The 15,733-nt window shown below is 41.1% G+C and overlaps 1 pseudogene; it reads right to left on the reverse strand.

The window, feature by feature from the left end:
* Positions 1 to 4,015: 4,015 nt before the first annotated feature.
* On the reverse strand, positions 4,016 to 4,890 carry LOC113190715 (developmental pluripotency-associated protein 2 pseudogene; annotated as a pseudogene).
* Between the last annotated feature and the right edge of the window lie 10,843 nt (positions 4,891 to 15,733).

Genomic DNA, 15,733 nt, shown 5'->3' on the forward strand with positions numbered 1-15,733 from the left:
ATTGTCTGAATTTTTTTAAATACCATCTACCAGAGATGGAACTTGAAATTCCAAGGACCAAATGGGCTTTCCGTTTAAGGGATTCCTAATTACTACGTCACACCTGTTCACTCATACATTATAATCAATAGAAGAAAACTCTGGCTTTTGAATAGCCCCCTAAATTATGATTCATCTTTGAGTGCTTTCTATAGAACTACCAAGTCCCAACTCACCAAATCCAAGAATGCTTCATTTGTTAGAATAGGGGAATTGATTTTATGAAACTGGGCTTAATCTATAATTCAATTTTTATGCCACCCTCTATAGGGATCTCCTGTGCCTCATCTTTGACAATGGGGAGTCATTTCTGCATTTTTGTGGAAGTAAAGGTGTATCGTCTTAGCCTGTTATGATAATCCTGCCCCAAAATTGACTTCTAAAAAGCCACAACCAAGGGATGATCTTGACCTTTGAGTTGTAGAACCAAAGCGGATGTGTGCATGTAAGGAGGAGGCAGAAAGGAATAAAGGTGAAGATTCCAACTAAACTGAAATCAACATCGTCTTTGTTCTGTGGCTTACAAAGTGCCACTTCACAACTGAGTAGAGCACCACCTGATGAGAATGGGTGGGGGTTATTAAAATACAGATCCTTAGATCCCCTTCCCCAGTTGGAATTCCTGGGTGAGGCCTATAGTTCTTATAACACTGGAGTTTAAGATCTCCCGTGGTAGATCCTATCATACCTACCCAGGATAGGTGAAAAGGAATGGGGACTTGCTATGAAGGGATCAATACACAGAAGCAGAAGAAAGGAAATCGGAGCAAACTTTGACCATGGCCACAACCTCATCAGAGTAGTGATGAACAGAACAACGTGGAGTCATGTTCCTAGAATGGAATTTATGGTCGACTTGATCTATTAACAGTAGCTGCTGATCTCTGAATAGAGATCCCACATTATTTGTTCCTTCATCTGATTCCTCATTTAACTCGAGTTCTTCACACTGTCCTATTGGGCTTCTATCCTAAGAAACTTCTACCTGGAGAGTTGCACTTTGTGGGGCTCTTTGTTGAAAGGGAGCAGCAGCAGGTATTGCCAGTGTCATAACCCAGTGAGCAATGCAGGTAATGCCCCCGTGTTCACCTGACAACATCCCAAGGAAAAACCACCTGGACAAGTGGTGTGAGGAAAAGACAGAGCAGGTGGAGCAAGAACTAGTTGCAAAGAACAACAAAGTGGGAGAAGATACGAAATTGAAAGTGATTTTTTTTTTTTTGGCTTTGCAACATATTACTTATTCGTGTACATACTCTACCTTTTTGAGGTTTACCTGCTGGAGACAGATGGCCTATGGATGGCAAACAGAGGGGTGCTAGTGAATGAATGCATTATCTGCCCCCTTCTGATAAACCAAATGAAACATCCTGAATTCTTACATTCCTGGCCAAAATAAAAATACTATCTGGTTAACACCGGCTGTCGGACAGTCCTGGAGCTGAGTGCTGATGACAGGCTGGGATTTACTGGTGGCAATAAGGCTCCGTGAGATCGTCAAGCAAGTGAAAATAAAGGTGTAATGATTGAATTATATACTTTCTATGATTGAAAATAATATCAGACAACTGACTCCAGTGCCAGACAGATTACATAAGCACAAGTTAAGTGGAAGAATAAAAATGAGTGATTTTCCTCCTTGATTTAAATACAGCACTAAGTAGTGTGCCCTTGAATTTAGCAGATGGCAATTTCCTCCTCCCCAGTAACAGGGGGCATTGCAAATGCAAATGGAGTTAGCTTTGCATTTTTAATATTCCATATATCCATAACTCACAGCTGAGATTTTAAAGATGTTATTGCCACCACTTGGGCACATTTAAATTATTTTGCACCTCTGAACTCTTGCATTAACTTTGGTGCTTAAGATGTTTTAATCTACAGAGGCCTGTGCGAAAGAAATTCTAGTCATTGTGACTTGTGCTCCCAACAATACAGGACAGACTGTCACTTAGCATGTCATGGTTGCTTTCGAAGGACAGCTATTGAAATAACTCCTGCTAAAAGGAAAAGATAAAAACCTCAACTGCTGGATTACAACGTGTGGCCAGCTCCCGAGAACATCTACCATGTCACCCAGAGCCGTGGCATAAGAAAGAAGCCCTACCGTCTGCAGGGAGAATTTCCTTGGCTGGCGATCAATAGGAACCAAATTCCTTTGTTAAAACCTGCTCCTGTAATATGTAACAGGATTAGGTTCTCCTTCTTGGGAGCAGATGACTGGGAAATGGCAAGAAATGTGGAGCCAGCATGTTTCCTTTTTTGTTTATAGCAGCTTTATTCATAACTGCCAAAACTTGGAAGCAACCAAGTTGACTGAATACATGAACTCTGTGGTATATCTTGAATGGATATACTCGTCACTAAAAAAAAATCCATGAAGACATGAAGAGGCCTTAAGTACATATTTTAAAATAGTATTTTAAAATACATGTGTATGATTCTAAATATAAAGCATCCTAAAAAGGGCAAAGTTACAATGTCAGTAAAAAGATCTGATTTATAGAGGCTTGGTGGGAGGAAAAAACAGAACTGAGGAATGGAGCTTTAGGGCCTAGATAATTATGAATTATCATGCAGAATGTTGGATACACGTCAAACCTTAGTCAGTGGCCAGTGTAATGAGGGCCATAATCCCAACTACTTGGGAGACTGAGGTAGGAGGATTGCAAATCCAAAGCTGGCTTTGGCAACTTTTTTTTTGAGGGGGGAGGGGGGTACCAGGGATGCTTTACCACTGTGCCACACCCCGTCTTTTTATTTTTAGACAGGGTCTTGCTAAGTGTTGAGACTGATCTCAAACTTGCAATCCTCGTGACCTAGCCTCCCAAGTCTCTGGGGGATTACAAATGTGTATCTCCACACCCAACCAGCCTCAGTAATTTACTGAGACCCTATATCAAAATAAAAAAATATAAAGGGCTGTGAATATAGATTAGTAGTGTTTTCCTGGGTTCAATCCCTAGTAAAACACAAACACGAATACAAACACACACACATCAAAATCAACAAAAAGCATGAAACCAAATATACAAATGGGGTTGTAGCTCAGTGGTAGAGGCCCTGGGTTTGATCCTCAGTGCCACATAAAGATAATTCATTATAACTAGTAATAATAGGTAGTTAATAATTAATAGGCCAGGCTTGGTAGCACATGCCTGTAATCACAGTGGCTCTGGAGATAGAGGCAGGAGGATCTCAAGTTCAAAGTCAGCCTCAGCAACTTAACAAGGTGCTAAGCAACTCATGAGACCCTGTCTCTAAGTAAAATACAAAAATAGGGCTGGGGATGTGGCTTTGTGGTTGAGTGCTCCTGAGTTCAATCCCTGGTACCCCACCCACCGCCAAAATAATATACCAATATTGACTCATCAATTAAGGAATGTACAACACTAATAGGACATGTTAATATTAAAGCCAGGTGAGATAATGCACACCTATATCTCAGCTACTTAGAGGAGGCTGAGACAGGATTGCAAGATCAAGGGCAGTCTCGGCAATTTAGTGAGACCCTAAGCAACCTTGGAAGAACTTGTCTCAAATTAAAAGGGCTGGGGATGTGATTCAGTGGTTAAATTCCCAATACCAAAAAATAAACAAAAAAGAGGTAGGGGGTTGGGGTTATAGCCCAGTGGTTGAGTGTCCCTGGGTTCAATCTTAGTACACACACAACAAAATTAATATTAAAGAGAAGCATAAAAGAACTCTTGCTCAGTTTCCCCATAAACCTAGCAGCTCTCTATGTAGTTAATACTTGAGTCTGACACAAATGATCAGGAGACACTGAAAATGAAAGACAGTCAGAAACCAGCCCAGCATTCATCAGGCTGTGTGATTTACCTATGGGCTCTCCACCACTTGTCCTGGGAGGGAAGAGGAATATCTGCAAATTTATGTCCTATTTTGGGGCCAATAGTGGGAAAGCAGAACTTTTTGTCTTAATTGCCTTCAGATCAAAATAGTACTTCAACATTGCTTAAGGTGGCATCTTTTGGTATCCTACAGTGCATTGCTTTTTCTCTCTTGTAATAATTAATCCTTTCATCATCTTATTCCTTTTTACACATTCAGGGCATAACATATTATCTTCTAGTCCCGAGGGTGGAAAATACAGGCAGGTAACAGGAAGAGGGAAATCATCCTCTTGGGAGTGTCAGGGACCCAGGTCTGACCTGCATGGAACTGCAGGCGAACCCAGCCTGCTGTTTCTGCAGAAAGAAATTGTCCATGGACCACACACCACCTGACACCAGAGGTTTGCAGCAAAAAGGCCTCCACAGAAGTAGGGATGGGACACGAATTCACAGCCTTGCGCTGATTGGCTCTGGCAGCGATCCTTGCCCAAGATGCCAATATGGACTCCTGAGCTGAATTTACCACTTCAATCATGTTAGTCTCTTCCTCTTTTAACCTTATTATGCCTTTCCTGAAGCCCTGTTGCATTGGCCACTGCCTTCCATTTCCTGGAAACTGGCTTCAATCTGGCCTCCTGAGATGTTTCAGGAATATCATATTTTTGTTTGGGATATGCATGCTTCTGTAGCCTCCAATAAACCTCTATTTTCTGGCCATCAGTACTCAAATTAAATTGTTGGCACCAGTTTCGCAAAGTATCCCGAGAAACCTTATTAATTGGAGGCAAAATGGTCGGCAAGGGAAGGGGTGGTATTTTACATTTAGGTTTTGTTTCAGGAAAGCAGACTTCCTGTTTTTTTCTGCAGTTGAAGAAACACTCGTTTCCATTGGATATTCTTGTTCCTCTGTAACTGGGACCAGTTTTAAAATCACATTTTCCTCATTGAATTGTTCCTCAAGGAAGTTCTCAGTGACCCTGTCATTTGCGCCTGACATTTCCAGGAACACCGGGAGACGGCAAAGACAGCAGGGCAGCTATGCTGTGTGCTCCTCCTGTTTCCTTTCCTTAATAAAAGGAAATATCAATCCCATGTCCATCTAGTGGGATCATTTTTTTTCTGACCTGAGGACAGCAGTTAAATAACTACTAGAGTCAGTCTGTGAATCTTGCTGAATTACCCTGATAGGAAGAATACCTATCTGATAACATTAGGTATGTTGATTCCTTATGAATCTTCTAATTCAGGCTGTGACGGGGGCCAAGTGGCTGCAGAAGTACTTTCATGCTACAGGGGGAGCTGATGAAGGGAGGTTATTTCAGCTGAAAAGTAATGTTTCTACTTTGAGTGTCGTGTTTTTTCCTCCTTTCCCTCCTTTCTCTCCTCCATTCCTCTGGGAAGCTTAATAGGATGCTTAGGAAATAGATTGGGCTTCGAGGGAACTATATGAAGTTAACACACACCTTAGAGACCATGAGGGACTCGATTTCTTTTTACAAGGTTATGCTTACATATTAGATCAAAGCAGACTCAAGTCGCACTTGGACTCATCTACATGGACATTATAACTTAGATTGCTGAAAAGCACTGTTTTGTGGCTATTCACAAAGGTTACAAGGGTCCAGATAGACTTGATGAATATCCAATTCTGTTTAGAATGAATTATAAAAGGAAATAACCAAACATACACAACCTTTGCAAGTCCTGTGGGATTAAATACATATTAATGAGCTAAGCCCAAAGCTACTTACCATGAACCCTTGTGTCTGGTAAGTTCTCCTTCTCCCATCCTTTACTGTATTGGGGTGAGTATGACCCCTGGAATGGCGACTGCTATGGTTTGGGAATGCTGAGTGTGTCCCTAAAACTTCATGTACTGGATCTTGGTCTCTAGTGTGATAATCAGAGGTGATGGGCCCAGTAGGAGGTAACTGGGTCATTAGGGGTGCTACCTTCAGAAGGGATTAATGCTGTTCTTACGGAACTCTTGCAAGAGTAAGTTGGATCACCTCCAAGTTGGCCTTTTCTGCATGTGGCTCTTGACCTTCCTGGTTCTGCATGTTGTGATGCACCAAAGTGGGCCTTCACCAGAGGCCAAAGAGAAGTCCACTTGATCTTGAATTTCCATCTTCCGAATTGTGAGCTTCATTTTTTTAATGAAAAATATTCTGCCTCAGGTATTTTGTGATAGCAATGAAAAATGAACTAATACAGCAGCCATGAGGGAATTTCTTCTACCCTAGTTCTTACACTACTTAGGATGCTTTTGGGCTCTTGTTCATTTGCTCTACTCTCTCCAAGAATCCATACTCTTCTGAGAAGTCTTCAGAGTGTTACACCTCCATCCTCACTTTTTTTTTTTTGCCAATTGGTCTCAAAGAACAAAACCACTTCCAACTTACTCTTTCCCATTACCGTTTTTATTTTCTGTCCCACTGTCTTTTATCACCAGATGATTTTTGCAGTCTCCCCAGAGGCCTTTCCAGGTAAGTCTCTAAAGTTCCACCTTACACAGGGCAACTTTAGCATTCTTTCACTCAAAATAATTGAGTACCTACCAGGGACTATCCTGATGCTGGGGTGAGGAGCAAATAGTACCAATAAAAAAAATTTTGCCTCTTGGAGCTTACATTCTACCGGGGGTGGGGGGGGGTGGGGATTAATTCAGCTGGGTAATCCCATCTAGTATGTGACAAATGCTACAAAACAAAACTAAGGGTTAACAGAGGATAGGAGGGAGAGCTGCAAATTTAACTCATGTGATCACAGTAGGCCTGGTGAAGGGGGTTTAGACTTGAGGGAAGGGAAGTATTCAGCCAAGCAGGTGTCCATGGGCGGAGTCCTTTAAAGAGGAAACAATCCGTGTTAAGACCACCTGGTCAAGGGGCAAAAAGGAAGCCAGTGTGGCTGGACTTATGGAAGAAAATTCCAGGGCATTTAAGGGGTGTACTGTGTAAGCTCTTAAGACCACTGTAAAGACTGATTATATTTTCCTGAAATATTTTTTTAGTTGTCGATGGACACAATCTTATGTAGTGGTGAGGATTGAATCCAGTGCCTCACAAGTGAGGCAGGTCCTCTCCCACTGAGCTACAGCCCCAGCCCTATAATACCTTACTACTTTTTCCTTAATCAAGGACGAATTGTACCAAACACTAGGTCCTTAAGCAATCTGCTTTATCTAATATATTCAAATGACTTATAATTTGTATGTTTTTTTAAAAACTCTGGAAGACACAATTTGTTCCATTTGGCAGTATAGTTTTCAGTTTTTTTCTCTTGTTTTGTAGCCTTTAACCTGACTTGGAATACATTCATCCCAAATCATGTCTAAATGTAATTTCTGTATGAAGTATCAGGCGAAATTTTCTTAATGTGAAGTTCATAAGACATACCTGGAAAGAATCGCCTACAATCATTTGGCAGGTTCAAGTTAGCACTTAAATATTGAGTAAAGGAATAAAGGAGTTAAACGGCTTGATCTAAAGTTAAAAGTTAAACCAAAATTATCTCTTTAAACTATTGGTTTAAAATCACAACTAGAAGGCACAAGATCTGGACTCCTGATTTTGACTACAAATGATACATCTGTTTCGCAATATCCTTTTGCATGCCTTACCTCCGTGGATGCTTGTAATTCTGTAAATGGATCGGATAGGTGATGCTGTCCCCATATTTCAGAGGATGCAAGACTTGCCCACTGTCATATAGTAATGAGTGGAGACAAGGTTTCAACCTGAGGCTTGGACCTTAGGAAGCAGTTCCCTGTGAGTTTCTGTTGCACATGTAGGGTAAAATTAAGGGTTGAGAACTACCTTTCTAAACTAGATGAAAATACTACATTTTATGGCATGGACTAAATATACTATAGAAATAAAAAATGGAAAAACTCCTGGGGCTTAGGTTAACCTGCAGGTGGAGTCCTGGAGGAAGAGGGTGTGAGCTGCACCTTGAAAGCAAGTGTATGAGAGCTGGCAGAACAAGGGAAGAAGGCCAAACCATGCTCAGCACACAAAAGGCTCAGGTCACAAAGCACCCTTTGCTGCATGATGGGACAGCAGATCTTGCTGAGAACCAAAGTGCCACAATTGGAGCATGTGACTGCCAAGTCCACTTTCCTGCCTATGCAACTGAGTCTTAATCCCATGCAACAACCATCTTTTCTCCTTTTCCCAACTACTTTTACCCTCCGATCAGAGCAACTTTCTTTGACTCCCATCTGGAAACTGCATGCTTGGATTTTTGGCAGGTGGGGGCAGGCAGCCCAAGTTGCAGGGCCCAAATAAAAGTGGGACCGTGGGTCTCTCTGGGCAGAAAATACTGAAGACATGGGGGTTAGAACAAAAGTTGTTGTCACTTGGAGAAGTTGAATGTCTATGTGCCAAATGCCAATGTCTCGGCTTGGCACAGAATCACGAGCCACCACACAGCTTTGTAGGTTCAAACAGCAATTCTTTATTCCCGATCTCACACCAGCCTCCACACACGTTCAGGGGCAATCCCAATCTCCCACACAATTCACGTCCTAAATACTTTCTCTCCACGGGAACTCAGCGGGAACTCAGGCAGCAGGCATGCCCTATTCCTAGCAGGAATAATCTTCAACCTCCAAGCATTCTTCTACCACTGAAGCGCATCCCCAGCCCATCTACTTTACTTGTGTCCTTAAATTACCTGCATATTGCTAGATCTAGGTATTAAACAGTCTTACAAATAAAAGTACCAGAAATATCTGACTAAACATCTTACTCTCTTGCTCGGCCCTGGCTCTTGATCACCCTGATCCTGTTCACGGATGCTATAAGCACCTGAAGGCCTCCATATTTCACTAAAATACCAGGTGTAATGTAGCCCAGTGGGGAAGATTAGGAACTCTGCAAATCCATAGGGATAAAAAGTAGATTGGCTTCCAAGAATTGGGGAGGAAAGAGTGTGGGTACAGGGTTTCTTAAGATGATAATGTTTTGGATATGGCTCATGGTAACAAGTGTACACATGAGTGTACTGAATGTCACCAAGTCATACTCTTAACGAGTTCTTGATGTTAACTGTTATGTGAATTTTGCCACAATTAAAGAATAGGGCTGCTTGATTCAAAAGTTGTCAGGTACCAATTTCAACTCAATTCCTCATGAATCGAATAATCCCATCTTCCTGGTGGAATTGCTCTAAAGATCACATGAGACGATGTATGAATAGTGCCTACCACCCATTATGTTATAAATGTTCTTTGTCACCCTTTAAGACAATACAGTGCAAATGGCAGGGTGCTCCCTCTTTGGTGTGAAGATAGGATCTCAGAACAGATTTCATGACTAGAAGAAACCACAGGAATAATGCTTGGGTTTGGGCAAGTGTGGTAGTAGGGGCCAGCAATCTATTTTGACCTGGAAGGAGGATTCAGTCACCTCGCTTTCTTTTGCAAGAAACCCAATCAAATCAAACATCATGTGACATGACTTTTCTAGACTGCACTGATTGGGCAATGTCACCTCACCTTAGAGCATCCAATGTGAGGCGCTAGCCATGCTCTTCCCCTCCCCCTTTTCAGAGCCTCTCCTCCTCTTGTGGTAACACTTCCTTTTATCATATCTGGGGTAACTTTTCTCTGAACCTCAGGTGCTAGAACTTCCCTTCTCAAAATGGTTTCATCACCAGAGTAGATGGATCTCCAGGACAGTGCTCAGAGTGATGCTCCCTACCACCCAACAGAATTTAAAGGTTGGCCCTGCCCTGCACTGAGCCCTTTGTGTTTGATTCCAACTTGGCCACTGTTGAATCCTAGATGAGCACTGGGTGCCATCTGGTAGCACTGTCCTGGAACTGTGCAGCTCTCTAGCATATGGACAGCCATTCTGCTATGACATCTTCTATGAAGGCAAAATTAAGGTAGCTCTTCCTGAGATTACCCTACATCTAGTACACTTATAAATACAAGGGGTGCCACTAGTCTGTATGGTACTATGACCCATTCTTCTAGTCGAGGCAGCCCATCTCCCAGGCTGAGGATCGTCAATCAAAAGCTATACTTCCACCCATGCTGCATCCTCAACTTGGCCCCTTGAAGTATGAACAACCTCCTTAATTATTCATGAAAGTTCCTTAAGAACATGTCACTTAAGGTAAAAACCAGTACTCCTTTAACTCACATTCTCAGTGATGAACTGAATTATTAGACAATAAATCAAAACAATAAATCAAAATAGTGATTGGAATAGAAATAGCACATCTAGAAGTAAAGATTTAATCTACAAACTAATCAGAGATCATACTAAACCTGTATTTTTTCCATCTTAAGGTCCCACTACTAGTCATTACAAAGAAGGTTACTTTTCTAATTTTTCAAGATGGGGAAAAACAAATTTTGCATCCTCTTCTAATTGAGTGGTGTGTGAACTAATCAAACTTGTGCTGTGGCTTCCATTAAGGTTCCAGATGTATTTGGCTGAGGAGAGATTTGTTGAATAGCTTCACCCTTTAAGTGCAGAGGATAAATGGATGGTGACATCATTATACCTTGACAAATAGAAATTATATCGGGCACTTTTCCCCTTTTCATTACCAGGGATGATTTATTTGAGTGGCTTTCAATTCATAAACCTATGGATTGTCTGTAAAGTTTAAAACCTTTTAAATTTGTAACAAGCAATACGGATATTTAATAGCATTCTCAAACTGTGCTATATAACCTTCTTGGAGCTGCTTTCTCAGTGAAGGTGCATTATAAACAGGTGCTCAGAATTTATAGCAAGCAAATTTGTGAGCCACATATGCCTGGTCTGGTTTCCCAACCAACCATAATGCTAAGTTATCATAAGTGACAAGACATGTGACCCTGTCCCATTTCATCTTCATCAAATACAGAATGATTATCAGAAGGTCTTGGAATGAAAACATAGTCAATAGACTTGTATCATGAAAAATAAGTACAGCCTCTCCTGTAACCTTTGTTCTCCCAATGAATCCTGTGATGTTGCTCTAGTTGATTATTTCTAGTGTGGCTCTCTGGCAATGCCTGGAGATTTTCATAAAATTGTTATTACCCAAAATACCATCTCCTTTGCCTGCCCCATTCACTGAAGACTGAATTGGAATGCATGTGTTTAGAGAATCTATTCCTCAGTCTAGAGACCAAAGTGATGAATCCTGGATATTCAGGGATAAGATCTGAATGGATTGCAACAGGAGGTTAAAATCAAAGTAGATTTTGCTTATCTGGGACCAAGTCGGGAAATTAAATGATTTCATGAGGAAGGAGAATGTTCTCGACATGTGCTTGGATTGGTGGAATGTGTGACGATGAGAATGGGGGTGGGAGATGGGAAGAAATTTGGAGAATAAATTGGCAGTAACTTAAACATAAAAGTAGGCTTAAAGGACATTTTTTTTTTTTACCATGATTCCTTTTGTAGTGAGGATGGGAGCAAATTGGACTAAATGGAGGGAAGACAGAATGGGAAATGAGGAAGGAATACACCAGGGTCAGTCAAGATAAGCAGAATCTTAGCAAGTTCTTTGAGTGGGCAATGAAGGGTTGGGGAGGAAAAGAGGTAGAATTGGGCTCATTGGTGCTTTGAGAAAGGAGAAAATGGTCCCCACCTGTGGAAGCCCTTGCTGAATGATTTGCATACCCCTTTTCATGATCGGAGACTGTCCCTATTGTAGTGACCTGGATATTGCCCTGATCCTCGAAGTAACAGAATGTCTTCAGATGTAGGCATGCCTTCCTGCAGCCCCTTGGGTAGAATTACTCTCCTGTCCTTGAAACTCTCTCCTGACCTTTTTTGGACGAAAACTCTCTAAGAGCCCCTCTGCCCAACAAAAGCTCACTTCTAAATGGGCTCTTATGCCAGCCTCTGACTTACCTCCATCTCCCATTTGGGGAGCTTGAGGCTGAGCGGAGGAGCCATCTTGAAGCCTGATTTAAACGTAAAGTGTCTGTTTTATTGGTGTCCTAGGAAATTCACATGCGCAACCTTAAGTTCAGCTGCCCGCATGAGTCGGGGGCGGCATCCACTAGACTTGGAGTGCACAGACAAGGCGAGACAAAGAACAGGGGAAAATGGCACGTGGAAGGCTGTGCAGAACTACCAAACGAACATCTCTGAGCAAAGGAGGGAGTGCTCACAGCCTTGCTGCCACTCATTTCTGAGTGGCTTTGGAGAGCTCTCGACAAACCTGTCAAACCTCCCCATGAGCCATATAGCCAACTCGCTGTCGCACAGAAAACATGACTGTTGTAAGTAGAGGCCTGTGAATGAACCTGTCATGCCTCCCACATCCTTCTGGTAAGCTGCCCAAATCTCGAAGATGAGGCTGTTTCTAACAGAACACATCAGCCCCAATATTTCCTGTGCCTTACATCACATGCTCATCTTTCTGGGAAGATGACCATCTAATCAATGCCAGTGCTACTTTGTTTTTTTTCAAGTGTAGTCATACACTGCTACATATACAATATCTTCCATCTCAAAGATTGTCCCCAGCATCTGAGACCACAATATTACCCTTTACAGCATCTTTCACATTTGTTCAACATATATGCTAATACAGCATGTAGTTCTTGACTCAAACTTAAAGAACTTAAGGTCCATGAGAGCAGCAAAAATAACCAGGAGGTTGTAAAATAAGACCAAGGAGAAAAGGCTCAAGAAATTGAGATCATGTAGCTTTGAAAGAATGATTGGTCACCTAATAGCATTCAGTGGAGTTTAAGTTACTTCCTGAAAGGTTATTGGAGAAGAAAAAATCAAACCACCAACTCCTAAAATACTCATTTCACTCAGTCTTGAATTTCCTTCTTGGAAGTATCTGGAATGTTCTCACTTATTTTGGGGGTGGAAAGTATAGAAAATGAAGAGAATGGGACATATAGGGAAAGCGATTCCACCCTGAAACTCTTGGAGCAGACTTTAGCAGGAAAAGTACATCATTAATGACTTGAGGCTGAGCATATGAAAATTCTGGACTCAAATAGCCTAACTCTTATTGCTTCCCTAAAAATGAAAGAACTTATTTTAAAATGGCTCCCTATCTCCTCTACTCTTTCTATTGATTAGAGCTGAGAGTGATTGGGTCAGGAATGACCAGCCATTCTGGGTATGCCTTTCAGCAGTGGCAGATGGCAGGATTGTGGAGTGTGACTAAAGACCCAGCATAACTCCTGGCACAGAGAGGTCTCTGGAGAATTAACTGAATTGGATTCAGTACCCAGACTTCCTGGTTTTTAAGTGAGATTAAGAAAGATAGTAAACTTTTGAGCCAGTACACTTTCATGAAGCACATGCAAAACTGTTTTGTCCAGAGTGGGTAGGGAGAATTACTGGCAATTTATTTTTTAAATTTAAAATAGTCTAGTTATACATGACAGAAAAGTGATTTCATAGTACAGAGTACAGTCTTTTTAGTCTATAAAAGACACTACTGTCTACATACACGTACTTAAAGTTATGATGACTATCTCATTCCACCATTTTTTTTTCCTACCTCTAGCCCCCTCCTTCCCCTTTGCCCTAACTGGGGTTCCTTTGTTCCTCCCATGCTTCCCTCCACTCCCATTATGGATCAGCATCCACCTATCAAAATATTCGGCCTTTGGTGTGTGGGCTTTTTGTTTACAGATTGGTTTATTTCACTTAGCATGATATTCTCCAACTCCACTATCTGCAAATGCTGTGATTTTATTTTAATGCTGAGTGACATTCCATTGTGTATATACCAGTTTCTTTACCCATCTCCTGAAAGGCATCTAGGTTGCTTCCACAGTTTGGCTATTGTGAATTATGCTGCTGCAAACATTGGTGTGGGTGCATCATTGTAATATGCTGTTCTTAAGTCTTGAGTATAGATCGAGGAGTGGGATAACTGGGTCAAACGGTGGTTCTATTCCAAGTTTTCTAAGGAATCTTCATACTGCTTTCTAGATTGCTGGGCCTACTTTTTCTTCTCTTGGGTGCAGGGCCTGGTCTAATTCCTAGGTCCTTGATTCACTTTGAGTTCACTTTGAGTTTTGTGATGGTGAATGAGGGGCTTAATTTCATCTTGTTTTCCCAGCACCATTTGTTGAAGCTCTTTTCTCCAATGTATGTTTTTGGTGCCTTTGTCTGGTATGAGATGACTGTATTTGTGTCCTCTATTCTGTACCATTGGTCTACACATTGTGCCAATACCATGCTGTTGTTTACTATTGCTCTAGTAATTTAAGTTCTGGTATAGTGATGCCACCACCTCCTTGCTTCTTGCTAAAGATTGTTTGGCTATTCTGGGTCTTTTTTGTCCAGATGAACTTCATGACTGCTTTTTCTAATGAGGAATATCATTGGGATTTTGATAAGCATTGTATTAAATATGTATAGTGCCTTTAGTATTATGGTCATCTTGACAATATTAATTCTGTCTACACAAAAACGAGGGAGATCTTCTAAGGTCTTAGCATTCTGTAGTTTTCACTGTACAGGTCTTTCACATCTTGAAGTTCCCCTTTTTTTTTAAGGCTGAACAAGGAAAACTTTCACATCTTTCAGAGGATTTGTCCACTGATACACAGAAATGCCTTTGATTTATGGTATTTTAATATCCTGCTACCTTGCTGAATTCTAGTTCTAGAAATTTTCCAGTGGAACTTTTTGGGTCTTCTAGATATAAAATCATGTCACTGACATACAATGCTAATTTGAGTTCTTTTCCCATCTGTATTCCTTTAACTGGCAGCAATTAAAGAAATACATTAAACAGAAGTGGTAAAAGAGGGCATCCCTGTCTTACTCCAGTTTTTAGAGGGAATACTTCCAATCTTCATCTAGAATGATATTGGCCTGGGGCTTGGCAATGTTTCAACTTAAAGGGTTGCAAACATCCAGAAAACGAGTTAGTAATTCCCTAAAAAATGATAACAATCAAGTTTACTCTCACATAGCTCTAGAGACAAGGTGGAGAAATGATTCTTTGGCTAGGGTTAGCTGGTATTATGGGTTGATTTGTATCCCCAAAAGACACTCAAGTCCTAACCCTCAATGCCTTTGATTGTGGCTCTATATGGAAATGGAGTCCTTATAGATGAACAAGGAAAGTGAGGTCATTAGGGTAGATCCTAATCCAATATGACTTGGGACTTCTATAAAGAGGAAATTTGTACACACTACAAAAACACAATGCCATCTGAAGATTAAATGCTGCCAAGAGTTAATAAACAAATGGCATCAAATTAAATGCTGTGCCTAGGAACCTATTGGGACATTAGAGAACCCTCAGTTTATGAATACTCTTGGCCCCTTTTATTAAACATTAGAAATTGGCATTATCCATGTAGACACTTTCCTATTTCTAGAAATAATCCAAGGGTCTTACACAAATTGCACATTCTGAGTCCTATGACTGTTCCCTCAGTTTCTGAAAGGAACTCCCCTGGGAAGAATGATCTTCTGTAAACCTGCTGATCAGCTCCCACATCTTGAGAGTTAGTGGTAGAAAGTGCCGGAGAGATTCTCCATGCTGAGCTGGGAATGCTTTCTGAGAAATATTTCCCTTCAGCTCCAGAACCTCTGGCTGTCACTTTTTGTCTGAACCTTCTGAAGTCATTATGTCACACTTGGGATTAAATTCATCAAAGTGAACTCTTTCAAATTAGCTGGCTGAAGGGGAACATAATTGAACTCAATGGTTCCATATTTTGAAAGGAATGCATTTTTATCTGGGCATCTTATTGGGAAAGTGACTTCTAAATGCAAACAGATCATTGTGTCCTGGATTACCTTTGTTCCACATTACCTTACACAACTTCAGGTATTCTTTGGAATGGAATAAATGCATTTTTGTACTGATAGGTATATAATAGACATTTA

The sequence above is a fragment of the Urocitellus parryii genome, chromosome 3, assembly GCF_045843805.1.
Source record: "Urocitellus parryii isolate mUroPar1 chromosome 3, mUroPar1.hap1, whole genome shotgun sequence".
Taxonomy (NCBI): domain Eukaryota; kingdom Metazoa; phylum Chordata; class Mammalia; order Rodentia; family Sciuridae; genus Urocitellus; species Urocitellus parryii.